The sequence below is a fragment of the Neomonachus schauinslandi genome, chromosome 12 (genome assembly GCF_002201575.2).
Source record: "Neomonachus schauinslandi chromosome 12, ASM220157v2, whole genome shotgun sequence".
NCBI lineage: Eukaryota > Metazoa > Chordata > Mammalia > Carnivora > Phocidae > Neomonachus > Neomonachus schauinslandi.
In genome coordinates, this window is record NC_058414.1 from 95,770,434 (window position 1) to 95,788,266 (window position 17,833).

General features: G+C 36.9%; 1 pseudogene; it reads left to right on the forward strand.

Moving 5' to 3' along the window:
- Window positions 1–670: 670 nt before the first annotated feature.
- On the forward strand, window positions 671–748 carry LOC123326457 (annotated as a pseudogene).
- Window positions 749–17,833: the final 17,085 nt, after the last annotated feature.

Here is a 17,833-nt window from a genome sequence, read left to right on the forward strand (position 1 = left end):
AAACATTATCATGAAAAATTTTTACAACAAATGTATCAAAAATACATTATAAAAAATAATAGGTATCATCTATTACCTACTCTATTCTAGTAACTTAAAAACCGTCGTATTTGATATCCGGTACTTCCATGATGTTTGTTTCTGTATACTACTTTATAAGGGAAAAAAGTTGGTAAACAAAGGGTCTTCCATCTCATGGGTTTCATGTAAGCAAGGGGTTTAACAGGATGGCCTGCTTTCATGGGACCATCGGCCTCAATAATCTGTCTCATTAGGATGCCCATCTGAGGCTTGGTTAATGACCATTGAGTGAATGCACTTGAGAGTTGTTTCTCCATGAGGAATCTGATCTTTCTGCTGTTGAATTCCTTGTGGTTGGCTCTGGAAATCTGAAAATGAGTAACCACTTCTAGGAAACACTTCCAGGAAGAGAGACTAGAGGAGTTGGGAGTCTGGAGGTGTCCACAGGGTCATGGCCGGGGTTCTATATCAGCCCTCAAATATGCCTGCCACTAAGCAGATAAATCTTTCTACAAATACATAGTCATATATATACATGGTCATATGCTTTCCTAGAGTTGCACAGCTAAAAAGTGAAACAAGGAAGAAGCAAACTGACTCATCTGCTCTAAATTTTATGTTCTTTCCTATTGTACCTTCTATAAAACATAAGACTATACTTTCAGGGATCATTTCTGTAGTTTGTTACTAGAGAAGTTTCTCTGAATGTGTAGAGTACCCTTCTATAAAACATTTATTCAATATATAAAATACTACATAGTAAATAAAAACAGCAAAAGAACAATTTCATGAATAATTACACAAGAAATATCAGAAAAATATGCATTTGAGTGGGCATGCATGTTATGTCATTAGTAACAAAATGAATAAGATGTTTATTGGATAAATTTGTCATGTAATATTGTGTAAATTTAAGGTGTATATTGTGCTACTTTGATACATTTATATATTGTAATATGGTTGCTGTTAATGATATTTATCACATATTTATTACAACATAGTACAAAATAATACAATATTACTATGTTCAATAAATATACATTAAATCTCAAAGCTATTTTAATACTTGTTACACTTTGTACCCTTAAACACCAGCAGTTTTCTCTCCCCACCTCCATCTCCTGTAACCACCATTTTATTCTTTACCTTTTTTTCACATGTTTATTATTTTTTTTTTACTCCACATATGAGCAGTATCATGCAGTACTTGTCTTTGGCTGTTTTTGTTTACCTTAATGTACTGAAGGTCCATCCATATTGTCATGAATAGTAGGATATCCTCCTTTCTTATGGCTAACTTACATTCCATTGTGTAGATATACCACATCTTTTTTATCTACTTATCCATTGATGGGCATTTGGGTTATTTCCTTATTTTGGCTACTGTGAATAGTACTGCAAAAAAACCCAGATGTGCATGTATCTTGTACACGAAGGAAATAAAAACAGGAAATTGACATTCCCAGAAGTGAAACTGATGAATAGTATGGTAGGTCTATTTTTAGTTTTTGAGGAACTGCCATAATGTTTGCCATAGTGGATGGATTAATTTACATTACTACCACAGCGTGTAAGGATTCCCTTTTCACTATATCCTCACCAGCACCTGTTTTATGTCTACTTGATGGTTGCCATTCTAACAGATGTGAGGTAATAGCTTACTGTGGTTTTTATTTGCATTTCTTTGATGATTAGTGATGTTGAGCATCTTCTCATGTGCCTTTTGAGCACTTTGCTGTCCTCTTTGGAAAAAGAAATGTATTTAGTTCTTCTGCCTATTTTAAAAATCAGATTGTTGGGTTTTTGTTGTTGTGGTCATTGTTGTTAAGTTGTGTTAGTCCTTAATATATTTTGGATATTAACCCCTTATCGGATGAATGGCTTGCAAAATTTTTTCCCTATTCTGTAGGCTGCCTTTTCATTTTGTTCTTTTTTTTTTTCCCTGTGCAGAAGCTTTTGAGTTTGTAGTTTCATTTGTTGATTTTTGTTTTGTTTTGTTTTTGTTGTTTGTGCTTTTGACATTATGTTTACAATATCCTTGCCAAGACCAATTTCAATGAGCTGCTTCTGGAGTTTTATAGTATCAGGTCTTATGTTTAAGTTTTTAATGCATTTTGAGTTAATTTTTATGAGTGGTGTGAGGTACATATGGGTCCAACTTCATTCCTTCACTGTGTTTCTCTGCATTGGCTTTGGAGTATAGTTTGTAATCAGAAAGTGTGATACTTCTGTTTTGTTCTTTCTCTCAGAATTGCTTTGGGTATCCGTGGTCTTCTGTGGTTCTGTACAAATTTTAAGATTATTTCTTCTATGTCTGTGAAGAATGCTTCTATTGTTTTGATGGATACTGCTTTGAATCTATAGATGGCTTTGGGTAGTGTGGCCATTTTAACAATATTCTTCCAACCCATGAACATGGAATGTCTTTCCAATTTTTTGTGTCTTCATTAATTTCTTACAATGAAGTCTTGTTATTTTCACTGTGCAGACTTTTCACTTCCTGGTTAAATTTATTTCTTTTTTAAAAAAATTATTTATTTTAGAGAGTGAGGGTGTGTGAGAGTGAGCAGGGGAAGCACAGAGGGAGGGAGAGAGAGAGGAAGGGAGGGAGAATCTTAAGCAGACTCTCTGCTGAGCACAGAGCCCAATATAGGGCTCAATCCTTTAACCCTGAGATGATGACCTAAGCTGAAATCAGAGTCAGAGTCTCAACCAACTGAGCCACTCAGGCACCTCTGGTTAAATTTATTTCTAAGCATTCTGTTGTTTTTATGCAATCATGAATGGGATAGTTTTCTTTATTTTTAGTAGGATGTTTCATTATTGTCAATGTGCTGATTTCTATAAGTTGATTTTGTAACCTAATATGTTGAAATAGTTCCTTTCAACACTTTGTTGATTGTCTCTGGGATTTTCTATATAAGATTATGTCATCAGCAAGTAGTGACCATTTTACTTCTTCCTTCCTTATTTGGATGACTTTTATTTCTTTGTCTTGCCTAATTGTTCTAGCTAGGACTTCTATTTCGAATGGGAATGGTGAGAGTGGGCAACCTTGTTGTGTTCCTGATCTGAGAGGAAATCTTTCAATTTTTCTCCATTGAATATAATATTAGCTGTGGGTTTGCATATATGGTCTTTATTGTGTTGAAGTATGTTCCTATTATACCCAATCTTTTAAGGGTTTTTATCATTAAAGGATGTTGCATTTTTTCAAATACTATTTCTGTGTCTATTGAGACAATCATGTGATTTTTATCTTTTATTTTGTTGATGTAATAAATTATATTTATTGGTTTGTATGTCTTGAATCATCTTTGCATCCCAGAAATAAATCCCACTTGGTCATGGTGTATCATCTTTTTAATGTATTCTTGAATCTGGTTTGCTAATATTTTGTTGAGAATTTTTGCATCTATAGTCATCAGGGATATTGGCCTATATAGTTTTCTTGCCATATTCTTAACTGCTTTTGGTATCAAGGTAATGCTGGCTTTGTGTGAGTTTGGAAGTGTGACCTCTTCCTCAGTCTTGTGGAAGAGTTTGAGGGGGATTGATGTTAATTCTTGAAATGTTTGGTAGAATTTACCAGTCAAGCTGTCAGACCCTGGAGTTTTCTATCTTGGGAGATTTTTAATTACTGACTCAACCTCTTGACTTGTTATTTATCTGTTCAGATTTTCTATTTCTTCTTGATTCATTCTTGGTATGTTGTGTGTTTCTAGAAATGGATCCATTTCTTCTAGGTTATGTAATTTGTTGGCATATAATTGTTCATAGTAGTCTTTTAAAATTCTTTTTTTTTTTGTAGTATCAGTTTAATGTCAACTCTTTCATTTAAAATTTTTTTTGTTTGAGCCATTTTTTTCCAGTCTAGCTAAAAGTTGGTCAATTTTATTTTTTAAAGAAACAGCTTTTAGTTTCATTGATTTTTTTTTTAAATAGTTGTTGGTCTCATTTATTTTTATTCTGATTTTTATTATTTCCTTTTTTCTGCTAACATTGGGCTTAACTGGTTATTCTAATTCCTTGAGGTGTTAAGTTAAAAGGTATAAAGTTAGATTGTTTGAGATCTAATTTATTAATACATGCATTTATTTCCATAAACTTTACTCTCAAACTGCTTATGTTGTATCCCACAAAATTTGATATGTTTTATTCTCCTTTTCATTTGTTCAAGGTAATTTTTTATTTCTCTTCATTCTTTGATCTGTTGGTTGTTCAGAAGTGTGTTGTTTAGTTACCACATATTTGTGGATCTACCCACTTTCTTCTTGATGTTGATTTCTCTGTCCCCAATGCTATGAAATTAGAAGGCAGCTGGTATGATTTCAATTTGCTTAAATTTGCTAATACTTGTTTTGTGGCCTATCATATGACCTATCTTGGAGAATGTTCCATGTGCACTTGAGAATATGTATTCTACTGCTATTGGATGGAATGTTCTATATATGTCAAGTCCATGTGTTCTAAACTGTTGTTCAATTTCAACATTTGCTTGTTGATTTTCTGTCTTGCATGATCTATTCATTGTTGATAGTGGATTATTGAATCCTCCTGCTATTATTGTATTGTCTATTTCTCCATTAATATCTGTTAGTATTTGCTTAGTATATTTCAGGGCTCAGGTTTTGGGAGCATATATATTGATATATCTTCTTGATGTATTGATCTTTTTATTATTATATAATGACTTTTTGTCTCTTGTTAACATTTATGGCTTGACATCTATTTTGTCTGATAAAAATATGGCTACACACACATTCATTTGCTTGGAGTATCATTTTCTACCCCTTCATTTTGAGCCTATGTGTATGTTAAGGCTGAAATGGGTCTCCTGAAGGCAGCGTGTAGTTGGGTCTTGTTTTTTGTTTTTTTTATTTTTTTTTTTTTTTTTAAAGATTTTATTTATTTATTTGAGAGAGAGAGAGTGAGAGACAGAGAGCATGAGAGGGGGGAGGGTCAGAAGGAGAAGCAGACTCCCTGCCGAGCAGGGAGCCCGATGCGGGACTCGATCCCGGGACTCCAGGATCATGACCTGAGCCGAAGGCAGTCGCTTAACCAACTGAGCCACCCAGGCGCCCTGGGTCTTGTTTTTTTAATTCAGCCAGCCACTCAGTGCATTTTGGTGAGTGCAATCCATTTACATTTATATTTATTGATATGTGTGGAGTTACTACTACCATTTTATCTTTTGTTTTCTGGTGGTTTTGTATCTCCATTGCTTTTCCTTCTATTTGTCTACTTTTTCTTTAAGATTTTTATTTATTTGAGAGAAAGAGAGAGAGAGAGCGAGCACAGAGGGAGAGTGGGAGGGAGAAGCAGACTCCCCACTGAGCAGAGAGCCTGATGCTGGGCTTGATCCCAGGACCCTGAGATCATGACCTGAGCTGAAGGCAGATGTTTAATCAACTGAGCCACCCAGGCACCCCTGTTTGTATACTTTTTAAAGTTAGTTGTTTTCCATGATGATTTGCTCAGTTCCCCTCCCCCCCTTTATTTATGTTTCATGTCTCTGCTTTAAATGTTTATTTTGTGGTTACCATGAGGTTTATGTAAGTTGTTTCATAGATAAAATAATCTTTTTTCTGCTCATAGTAACTGATCCTCATTTGCCCACACAGGGTCCATTATTTTCTTCCTCCCCTTTTATGTTTTTGCTGTCACAAATTATCCATTTTTATGCTGTGAGTTCATGACCAAATTGTAGTAGCTATAGTTTAATTTTTTTTTCCCCTTTAACCTTTGTGCTATAAGTGTTTAACAACTTCTTCTAAAATAGTTATGCTTTTCTGACTCTATTATCACCTTACTCAGAGTTTTGTGTACTTTGTCTTTTCATTTTAGGTAGAAGATCTCTTTTCAACATTTCTTATAAAGCAGGTCTAGTGCTAGTGAGCTCTCTCAGCTTTTGTTTGTCTGGGAAAGCCTTTATTTCTCTGTCATACCTGAAGGATAACTATGCTGGATAGTGTATTCTTGGCTAGAAATTTTTATGTGTTTTTTGTTGTTGTTGTTGTTGTTATTTACTCTCCTGTTGTCTGTTCTACTCTCTCCTGGATTGTAGAGTTTCTGCTGAGAAATCTGCTGATAAACTAATGGGGGTTTCTTTGTAGGTTACTTACTTTTTCCCTCTGGCTGCCCTTAATATTTCTTTATCACTGACTTTTGAGCTTCATTATAATGTGTCTTGGAGAAGGTCATTTTGCATTTAGATAGTAAGGTGATCTAGGAGTTTCATGGACTTGCATGTTCAGTTCTTTTCTCAGATTTGGGAAATTCTCAGGTGTTATTTCTTTAAGCCCTCTGTCCCCCTCTCTTTTTCTCCTGTTCCTGTTATTATGTCGGCTTTTCTAATGGAGTCTCCTAGCTCTTGTAGGATTTCTTTACTTTTTAACTTTTTCTGAATCTTAATTTTCTCTCTTCTACCTGAATCATTTCTAGATTTTTAACTTCTAGATTGCTTATTCTCTCTTCCATCTGGTCTGCTCTATTTCTATTGTTTTTTAATGCATTCTTCATCTCATTTATTGAGTTCTTAAGCCCTAGAATTTGTTTGTTTTTGTTTGTTTGTTTTAGAATTTCAATTTCTTTGGTAAAGTATCCCTTCAGTAACTTTGTGAGCTCATTGAATTGCCTTTCTGAGTTTTCACTGAACTTTTTTTATAACCATTATTTTGGATTCTTTGTCAGATCACAATCTTCCATGAGTTTGAGTTCAGTTTCTGGATGATTCTTTTGTGTGTGTGCTATCATATTAGCATGATTTTTCATGGTGTTTGAGCTGTGCCTCCCCTGGCACATTAGAGTAGTGAACACACATTTCTTATTTGGGTGAAGTTTTGTTGACGGATTCTAACAGTCCAACAGGTTGGCAATTAGAGGCTATTCTTTTGTTTTACAGCAGGTGGCTCTATACCACAAGTTTTTGGTTACTCCTAACAGCTGCTCAGTGGCTATTTGGGAACTCACACTGAAAAAAAGAAAAAAAAAGGGGGGGAGGGTCGCAACAGTCGGGGAGGTGTGTACTTGGCCCTTGGGGCTTTAGGTGTGCCCATGGCCTGGTAGGGGAATCCTTTAGTGAGGGAGTCCTCGATGGTCCTCTTGCTGAACTCCAGGTGCAGGTAGCAGGTTATGTGTTTCTCCCTGTCTCCTTCCCTTTCATTTCATCCCCACCCCTTTGCCACCCCTGCAGTGAAGATGTCTCTTCTCATAGGAACAGGCATTGCTGAAGTGCAACAGGACCCTCCAGCTGCTGCCTGCAGAGCTGCATAGACTTTCCCTCCCCACTTTCCACCCTCCACCCCTCTGCGAGAGGGGTGCCAGCACCTCTGCTGCTGGGGTCACTGTATGGGATGGTGGGTGCCTCTGTAACCCTCCCATATTGGCAGCCCCTCCCCACCCCATGTCTGCAGCCCCATCTCCTCCCAGGTTAGCTTTAGTTGGACACATGCATGTATATCTCTGATGTCCTGACATGCTGTGCAGAGTGCCTTTGCTGGGTTATGGATGTCCTACTAGTTATAAGTGGAAGGAGAGGGACAAAGAGTACAACTCACACCATCATAATGCTCAAGATAATGTTTCTAACAGTTAAGTGACAGCACATGGGTCTCAAAATTCTGTCAATTATTTGTTGGAATTTGAATTGCTTTTTAAATATTAGAAATATGCTATTAAATATCTTCCTATTGATTGGTATTTTGATTCTTAGAATCAACCACAAAGGAAGAATAATATACTCTCCTTTTTAAATTTGTTAATGATGACCTTTCTGAAGTTAAAATTATTTATAATTCAATAACTTGAGACCATGTGGAAAACAGTAAGATTGGGGAACCCACGGAAAACATAAACAATAAAATACTTTCTTTTTATTCCAAACACTACGGCAAATAAGTAAATAGAATGCAAAATAATTGCATGCATCATAATTTAGGAATTAAATCCAGTATTTTCCATTTACTGTCCCTTACTGCCTGTAGTTGTTTTTATTTAATGAAAATAATAGGCATGTGAGGAGTTATTTTTATATCTGGTCCTTCTGATAGAATAGAAGCGCTTGTATTTTATCTACACATCTCCCTCTCTATCACTCAGGCAGGGTGATCTAACAGTTTGGATAGGTTGTGTGCTTTTCAACTCTGCTGGAATCTAGGTTTCAAATCCTACTTCATCTGACATAGTTTCTTCTAGAATATCTTATTTATTTATTTATTTTTGGTTCACGAATACCTTTGAGAATTTGAAAAATTCTTAATTCTTTGTCCACCAAACTATTATCTTCCTATGGACAATGAATGGCCCTGGCATGAATTGGGGAATGGATAGGCCTATGAAATATATATGTACTAGCTGGACATGGTGTTACAAGAACCATTATTCTGCTTAGTGATGGTCTGACTTGGGCTGACTCACATATGGATTACCCCAAATAGGGAATTTCTATACTGATTCTAATTTACTGATGTGATCAGCTGGGATAAGATGGGCTATGCAGCAGGAAAAGAAAACCAGTTTTTGTCCCCTTATGGATGGTGCAGGGCAGATGTTGTACTAATGGGGACTCTTTATTCAAAGCTACCTGAACTTATTGCAGTACGATAAGAACACGTTATAATAGCTCGGGAGTGGAGGAAGGAAAGAAGGTTACATCCTGGTTCTCACATAATTTTGCACAGAAATAAAAAATGTCACTTCTCATTTTTTAATGGCTGTGTCCAATTTCAAGTTCAACTCTCACACTTAGTTACACAACTGCTGAAGGTGATCAGGAAATCTGATCAACTGAGCAGTGGTTCATGGGAGAACAAAGAAAAAAGACAAAAGCTTAGTGGGTTATTTAAAAATTCAGTATGAATCAACAATGCCTACTTAAAAGTAATAGGGCAATTAGCTGCTATACAAATAAGGGCTAATTATGAATATTGGCATAATATTTTAAAAACAATAAATAACTGAAGCTTGAGAAATACAATAAGGGTCTAGCAACAATGTAACATAGGAAGAGGGTTAAATTAAAACCAAAAGCAGAGCAAAAGACACAAAATTATTTAACCGAGAGTAAGAGTCAAACTTGGAAGACATTTCTCACCAAAAATAGGAAATAAATACATAAGTTACCTGAGCAGCACAATATGGTTTGAATTAGGACTGAGGAATGGAAGTTACATTAGTCCAAAATAAAAAAAGGTGTCCAACAAAAGGACTGGGCATCTTGAAAGAGAAATTCTCTGTTCCAGTTTGTTCCAGGAGGGACTCGGTTACTGTCAAGGAGACTGCAGAAAGGATCCTTAAACCAGATAACTCAATGAACCTCAAACATTTCCTTTAGTTCTAAATTATGCAGTGAAGTCCTATGTCATCATTTTCAGTTATTTTCCAGGCCATATTATTTCTTGAGTGAATTGTTCTATTTACCTCAAAATATTTCATCCTGACAATATCTTGTAGAATACAATCTTTTCCCTTAACTCAGTTTATGGTTGTTAGTATTTATTTAACCTGAATTCTCTGTGCCTCCCTTTCATTTCCTCTCAATCCTCTGCCTCCCTGGACCAGCTGTCATTTGTCTTCTCTAAAGGAAAACACATTTTCATTTTGTGGATATAAAGATTTGGGGTATAACTGGACTATGAAAGTGAAGGAGACAGATATTGTTTAATAGCTGTTTTCTATACTAGAAAAAGGGCTGGGTTACTCTCCTTCTCCCTATAGATGTTTCTTCACTTAACAGACTTGATATTGTATATATATTTCATCTGAGACAAAATTAGAAAGACCAAGAGACAGAGCAGAAATGATGCTGCTGCCAATTCATCTTTACTTGCACTTTTTTCATCGAGTCTGTCAGATGCTACAGGGGGAAAGAGACAAAGCTCCAGTGTGACAAATAGGCCCCATGATTATTTTCAACAAGTCACAAAAAAGTAGGACAAAATATCTTAATGTTTTCTTCTTTGCCTTCATCTTTCATTCAACAGAGATTTGCTGTCATTTATAAAGGTCATTGGGCCTGTAAGGAGTCAGGCAGAGAAAAAGTTTGGTCCATTTCTCTGTTGAATTCCTGAAAAGTAAGAGATTGGAGCCCGAATGTGTCTGCATCTTTAAAGGGAATAGATTTTATTAGGCCACCCACAGTCTTCTATCTACTTGGGGTTATTGTGAGCATCAGAAAATGGAGCATTTTCATGTGGAAATGATGGGAATGTTTAAAAGCTCATTTTTTTTTCCTCTTTTTTTTTTTTTTTTTTTAGAAATAGTAGATTGGTTTTGGACATGAAGTCCTAAAAAAAAAAAAAAAAAGGTCACATGGGATACTCCTTGGCACTTAATATATATACTGATTTATTTAGTAACTTTTTTTCCCTCCTCTTGGGAGGCATTTGGAAGTAATAGACTCCTCAGACTCCTCAAGTAAATGTGACTATAGCTAACATGAATAAAAGATAGACTGAAATGAATATCTGTAGTCACTTAGCCACAGTCACTCTGGTCTTGGAAATGGGCATCGTACCTGAAGGATTTATACTAATAGAACTTTTAGAGCATGTATTGGATGTAGTGCCTCCAATTTACTCCTGAGATAAGCCAGCACTGTACTTTTACTAGGAAACTTGTCACTCTAAATCTTTATGTGACAACATGATGCAGCAGTGACGAAGAGAGACAGCTAATGACTGCTGATTGAATGCCTACTCCGTGAAAGGCACTGAGGAGGAGGGGCAGGGGGTCAGAAAGCTATTCAAGGAAACTGGAGCCATCAAGATTACATTAGTCAGGATCTCGTTGGAAACTACTCTGCCCTTCTCCTTCTGAAAAACTTTCAGTGGGCTTCCAACACAACTCGCTTCACACTTCTGTACCTCACTAGGTTCTCTTTCTCAGTTGTCTTGACCGGTTCTCTCTAACTGTAGGAGTGCTCAAAGGATCAGTCTGGGATCATGTTTTCTTTGCTCCTTCCTACTCTCCTCTGCATGCTGACATCTCCTGAATTGTCTCTAGCCTAGGCCTCTACCTTCAGCTTCACTTGTACCACAACCTGATGAATCCTCGCTCCCACTTAGATGGAGAATAGGAATATGCAAGTCAACATTTTCAAAACAATTTGCCACTTTCCCCCCAGATAACTGTCCATTCTTTGAGTCTCCCCTACTCCCTTTTTAACTGGGTCTTTCTTCTACTAGTTTCTCAAGTAAAAACCTTAAAACAGTCTTAAAACTTTGCATCACCCCCTACTTTAATCCATTCCATTAGACAATTACAACTCTGCCTTCAAATGATATTGAAAATCCTGACATTGACTTCCCCCTCCAGTACTGCTATTAGAGGTCTTCATCAGTTCTTGCCTGGTCATCTGCACAGCCCCATGTCTCTTCGTCTTCAGATTTCAGCTCAGATGTCCCACCTCCCCCTACGTGTCTGTTGTTGTTGTTTTTAATGCATAGAACTTAATTAATACTCTTTGGCTCCTATTATTATTAATACAAGTTCCATGAGGGTAGGAACTTGTCTCTTTCATGCACTACTCTATTTCAGCACACAAAGTAGGCCTTAAATATTTCTGTTGAAGGAAAAAGTGAGTGATTTAATGAGTTATAACCATCAACCCCTTGCTGCAGTAGACGATCCATGGATACTGATGCCAAAGTAGACAGGAATTTGATGGTGTTTCCCTTAAGAAAGGTGTACTTCCTTCTAAATGTTGCACATGTGCTGAGGAGGAAACAGGCATTCTCTTTTTTTTATTATGTTAGGTTAATCACCATACATTACATCATTAGTTTTTGATATAGTGTTCCATGATTCATTGTTTGCATATAACACGCAGTGCTCCATTCAGTACGTGCCCTCTTTAATACCCATCACCGGGCTAACCCATCCCCCCACCCCCCTCCCCTCTAGAACCCTCAGTTTGTTTCTCAGAGTCCATCGTCTCATGGTTCATTTCCCCCTCTGATTTCCCCCCTTCATTCTTCCCGTCCTGCTATCTTCTTCTTCTTCTTTTTAAACATATAATGTATTATTTGTTTCAGAGGTACAGGTCTGTGATTCAACAGTCTTACACAATTCACAGGAAACAGGCATTCTAAGAAGGATGTGGAGACCTGAGCTAAGTTACCAGGGCAGAGAGTGCCAGGTTATTGGAGGATAGTGGTTGGACAAACAATGAGAGTGTATTGAGGAGAAGACATTAATGTCAGAAAGGTAGGTCAGGGTCAAATGATGTATAGCCTTAAAATTCAGCATGAATTTTATCATCTCAAAAGGCCTTAGGAAAAGTTTTAAACAGCGGCATTATGAAAGTCATATTTTAAGCTGTTTAGTCTGGCTAGATGAGAGAGAATGAGTCTCCTTCAGCAAAAGAAGCCAGCCAGCTACGTCATAGTCAAGTGGGAAGTAGAAGGATGCCGTGTATTGGTAGAGTGAATAAAAATGATGCAAGAGGCATCACAAACTCACAACTGAGTGTTTAGCTAATAGGGTTTCTAACAATTGGATGTAGCAGATAAAGGAAAGGAAAGAGGTAATGCTTACAGTAAAATTTTGGACACCCAGACTTGGGAAAACGGCCATCTGATTAACAGAAGATAGAAACTGTGTGGACAGTGGGCCTCGAAAATGACTTCTAACTTTAACTGCTTTGAACTTGGGTAATGATAGCAAATAAGAACAGCTAGTTTGCAGTTGCTAGTAAAATTCTGGCCTCTGAGTTAGAATAAATTGGCCTCAGATTTCTTAAAGAAATAATACTTTAAATATTGAGAACAGGGACGCCTGGGTGGCTCAGTCAGTTGAGCAGCTACCTTCAGCTCAGGTCATGATCTCAGGGTCCTGGGATCTAGCTCCACATGAGGCTCTCTGCTCAGCGGGGAGTCTGTTTCTCTCTCTCCTCCCTGTGTTCTCTCTTGCTATCTCTCTCTCAAATAAATAAAATCCTTAAAAAATATTGAACAAATGAATTTTTTAGAAGATTTATTTAGAGAACAAAGATGTTTGAATTATGAGGTCCCAGTTTTTAATGCTAAATCTGTGGGGGTAACTAAATACAAAAAGTGGTTGAGAAAAAGAGTGCTCCAAGAAAGAAGGATGGTTTGTGCAATGCCACGAAAAAGTGGGGAAAAAAAGGATTTTCAGGAAGGAAATGAAGGGTACTACCAAATGGTTAAACGTTAACAAAGAATAAAGCCTTTACAGAAAAAGCATTTGTATTTGGAGTCTATGGGATCATTGCTAATGTCCTGGTTTGGGGTTTTCAGTATTAGAGGAAGTTGGTCCAAGATCATAAAAAGTGAGTAAGTCATAACAAAACAAGTACAATAGATCTGATAAAATTTGCTAGAGAAATTTGTCAGGAAAGAAGGACACAGTGAGTTTGAGTTAAAGATACTTATCCAAAATATGGAAATGGGAAAAAAATATGGATGATTTTTTATTTAATCTTAGGCATTCCCTTACAAATCCAACTATAGGGTGACCCACATATAGGTCATCTGAGCCTAGAGATAGGTAAATTTATCTGACTTGCTATTTACTGATTATACATATTGTCTTATAATGTTCTTAGAAAATGCATATTATTGATACTTTGCACCTCTGTAAATTCAGAGATAAATTTATATGTAACTGACAAAATAGTTACTTTCATTGTTGAGTAGAAAAAATAACCCTGAAAAGTATGCCTTTTTCCCCCTGTAGGACATTTACCACTTTTGTCTAACATATCTATCTTACATAAACATATTTTTCCCACTGAATATAAAATTGGGTTTTTTGGAATTTATTTTTGGACTGGATTTGTTCCCCTGCTATGTTCTCATTACGAGTTAAATAAAAGTTTGTTGTATCTTCACTGCTCATTTACATTAGAATTATGTTTTGAAAATTTGAAAATTATACTTTGACAGTGTCAGTTTTAGTTTGTATTGGATTCCTTTTTTGTAAGATGGGGAACACCTTGCATATTGAAATATGGGGAGGGGAGTCAGGAGATGGCAGGAGGTTCTGTCTGGAAGTGAGACTGCATTCCCTTCTCGTCATTGGCGAGAACATGAGTTGTGTTCTGTGATCAGGTATCAGAAGTAGATGGTCCAGGAACAGGCAGCCCCACAAAAAGGTGTTCTGTGGTTTTAAGCCATTAAGAAAAACTACCAATTTAAACCAGTCCCGGAGAGTCTGAACCCTGAAGTTAAGGGTTCAGAAAGAAAAGTTACATCAGAGGCTTGCAAAATTTGTGCAGGCATTGACCAAAAAAAAAAAAAAAAAAAAAAGATATAACCCTTCAAAACTTTCATATTCCCTATCTCCTGGCTTTTTATTCCTCTTTGTTAGTTTTGATTTCAAAATATTTGGACAGAGAAAAATCAGGAAGAAAGCAGAAAAATAATGGAATAAGGTATTAGAAGAACCCAGAGAAGATGAGATAAAAATTTTAGTGTGAATGTTCTTTCTCTCTGGCAAAGATCTGTGTTCAGGGAGTAAGTCAGCAGATCCTATGCCTGGAACTCAGTTTTTCTCATCTGTCAAAGAAGGGCATTGGCGTTACTATAATATTTTTTTCACTGTAAACTCAGTTTACTTTCTTAACATGGTGGTAAGAACCTATGTATGCTTTCTTATCCAACAAATGTATGTGCTGTATCTAAAATTTTATGCACCTTAAGAAACAGAACATTTCAAAGATAGTCCCTGGAATTTGAGAAATATTTATAGATGAGGGAGTTTACTTATGAATTGCCTTATCAGTAAATTAATGGTTGTGATCCTTTCTCCTTGGGCAGAGATGAGGGGCTGGAGCACTGAGGACAAATTCTGACAATGTTTCTATGCTTAATGAGCTTTCCTGCTGTCTAGACTGATGTTATATGCATACGGGCATAGGGTGGGCACTCGGTACCTACCAGTTGAGTGAATGATTGCCCCAATGAACAAATGGATGAATAAAGTTAGGAGTAAATACTTACTGAGCACCTTATATTCTTAATTGATAAAACATAGGTAAGCAGAAAAGAAGCAAAAAAAAAAAATTACGGAAATAAGCTGATGAGTTAGACTAACTGGAGAACACCCACCCCAACCCCAAACACAGACCATCAACTACAGCACATACATACATGTGGTCAGAAAGCCAAGGAGCCAGGGTCTTCTAACTTCTCCAGTCTGCTACTGGCTGAGGGCCTCTGAGGTGGGGGCACAATGCAAACTCCCAGGTGCTTCTAGGTCTTACTCCACAGACAAAGCCTCTCCTGTAGCCCAAGGGAATTCTTCACAAGAAGCCTGGCACCTGCAGGGCTTTGAAGGCAAAACCATGCTGAAGCCAGGAAGAGGCACAGGGAAATAATAAAGGGATCCAGGGGAATTTGGGCTGAGTATCCATCCAAATGGACACACTTGTCTATGAGTATCCTTTATTGTCAGTTACTGCTAAGAGTATCCTAGTGACTTTGTGGACATTTCAGAATCATGGTGACGGCCAAAGCTGTCCTTAGAATTTAACCACCAATAGAAGATGTCAAAAATTGATCCCAATATTTAATCTGATCATGAAATGAAAATAAGTTTTTTTTTCTCTGCCGATTGAAGTTAAATTTCATTATTGCTCCTCTGCACAGCAAAGCAAAACTGGCCAAAGGCTAGAGGTGGCATTTTTAAAGATGTTTTATGTACCAGTTGTAAATGCTTTGTGGGATTTCTTAGACCTGTGGGCTCACCTCAATGTTTTTACCTTTACCTGTTTTTCATGTTAAGACATATAACCCTTAAAATTAAGATAATTGCAAGTAAAATTGGGTTAATAAAAGTCACTTTAGTAGTAAGATATAAATTAGTATTTGGGTATATTTACTTTCTGAAGGTCTGTGTTTTAACTTAAATCAGGATAATTACATTTCAAGAGAATTATGAATCTGTTTGCCAATGCTGCCTTAAGCAAAGGCTTTCCAGAGGTATTTCTTGCATCTAATTACAAGGTAATTTAATGAAGATTTAAAAATCACATGAAAATGTGTTGATTTTAATCCTCAGTCAATGTGAAAAACTTAAAAGATACTGAGTAACTTGCTAAAAATCTGAATCCTGGTTTAGATATCTGTAAAATGGAAAATAATAGTAACAGCTTTATGAGACTGTGAGCATTAACTGTGCAAAGCACACGTGATGTATGAGAAAGTAGGGAATACTTCATAAATGGTAATTATATCATTAGGAACAGTGTCAGCCGCAGCAGGAACAGTAGTAATAATGATGGTAGTAATGCTAATGGTAGCAGAAGCATGTAGTAGTAATACTAGCAGTAATGACTAATAATGAGTTTAAAGTCTTTCTTTATGTGCATATCCCTGTATGTTCAAACTGTTGTGACTTGTCGCTCTTTACCTTGCCATTTACCCACCCCTACATTTTCTGACACGTTTCCCTCCAACTCTGCTTTTTTGTCTTCACAACACTCATTATTCTCTAACATATTACATTATTTATTTATTTATTTTTGTATCTACTGTTTACTTTTTGTGTCTTCTCTACATCCATCCCACTGAGAATGGCAGCCAATGCCTGCATGGGGCAGGCAATGAGAAACTGTACTTTTTTTTTTTTTTTTGAGTTTTAATTTTTTTTATTCTTATGTTAATCCCCATACATTACATCATTAGTTTTAGATGAAGTGTTCCATGATTCATTGTTTGTGCATAACACCCAGTGCTCCATGCAGAATGTGCCCTCCTCAATACCCACCACCAGGCTAACCCATCCTCCCACCCCCCTCCCCTCTAGAACCCTCAGTTTGTTTTTCAGAGTACATCGTCTCATGGTTCGTCTACCATTCCGATTTCCCCCCCTTCATTCTTCCCCTCCTGCTTTTTTTTTTCTTAACTTATATTGCATTATTTGTTTCAGAGGTACAGATCTGAGATTCAACAGTCTTGCACAATTCACAGCGCTTACCAGAGCACATACCCTCCCCAGTGTCTATCACCCAGTCACCCCATCCCTCCCACCCCACCCCCCACTCCAGCAACCCTCAGTTTGTTTCCTGCAATTAAGAATTCCTCATATCAGTGAGATCATATGATACATGTCTTTCTCTAATTGACTTATTTTGCTCAGCATAATACCTTCAAGTTCTATCCACGTTGTTGCAAATGGCAAGATTTCATTCCTTTTGATGGCTGCATAATATTCCATTGTGTATATATACCACTTCTTCTTTATCCATTCATCTGTCGATGGACATCTTGGCTCTTTCCATAGTCTGGCTCTTGTGGACATTGCTATAAACATTGGGGTGCACGTACCCCTTCGGATCACTACATTTGTATCTTTAGGGTAAATACCCAGTAGTGTAATTGCTGGGTCATATGGTAGCTCTCTTTTCAACTTTTTGAGGAGCCTCCATACTGTTTTCCAGAGTAGCTGCACCAACTTGCATTCCCACCAACAGTGTAGGAGGGTTCTCCTTTCTCCGTATCCCCGCCAACATCTGTCGTTTCCTGACTTGTTAATTTTAGCCATTCTGACTGGTGTGAGGTGGTATCTCATTGAGGTTTTGACTTGGATTTCCCTGATGCTGAGCGATGATGAGCACTTTTTCATGTGTCTGTTGGCCACTTAGAGCTCATTTTGACTTACATTTCGGATGTCTTATATACATGTCTTCAAAAGTCTTTTTTCCAAGAGGGAATAGGAGACAATTCTGGGGATCTTCTGAAGATATTTTTGCTGCTTTTACATGGTTGCCAGTGGACAACAGAGAAAGTTGGGTCTAAAATTATTGGGTTACCAAATTGTTCCTAAAAATCTATTGGCATTTGTTATA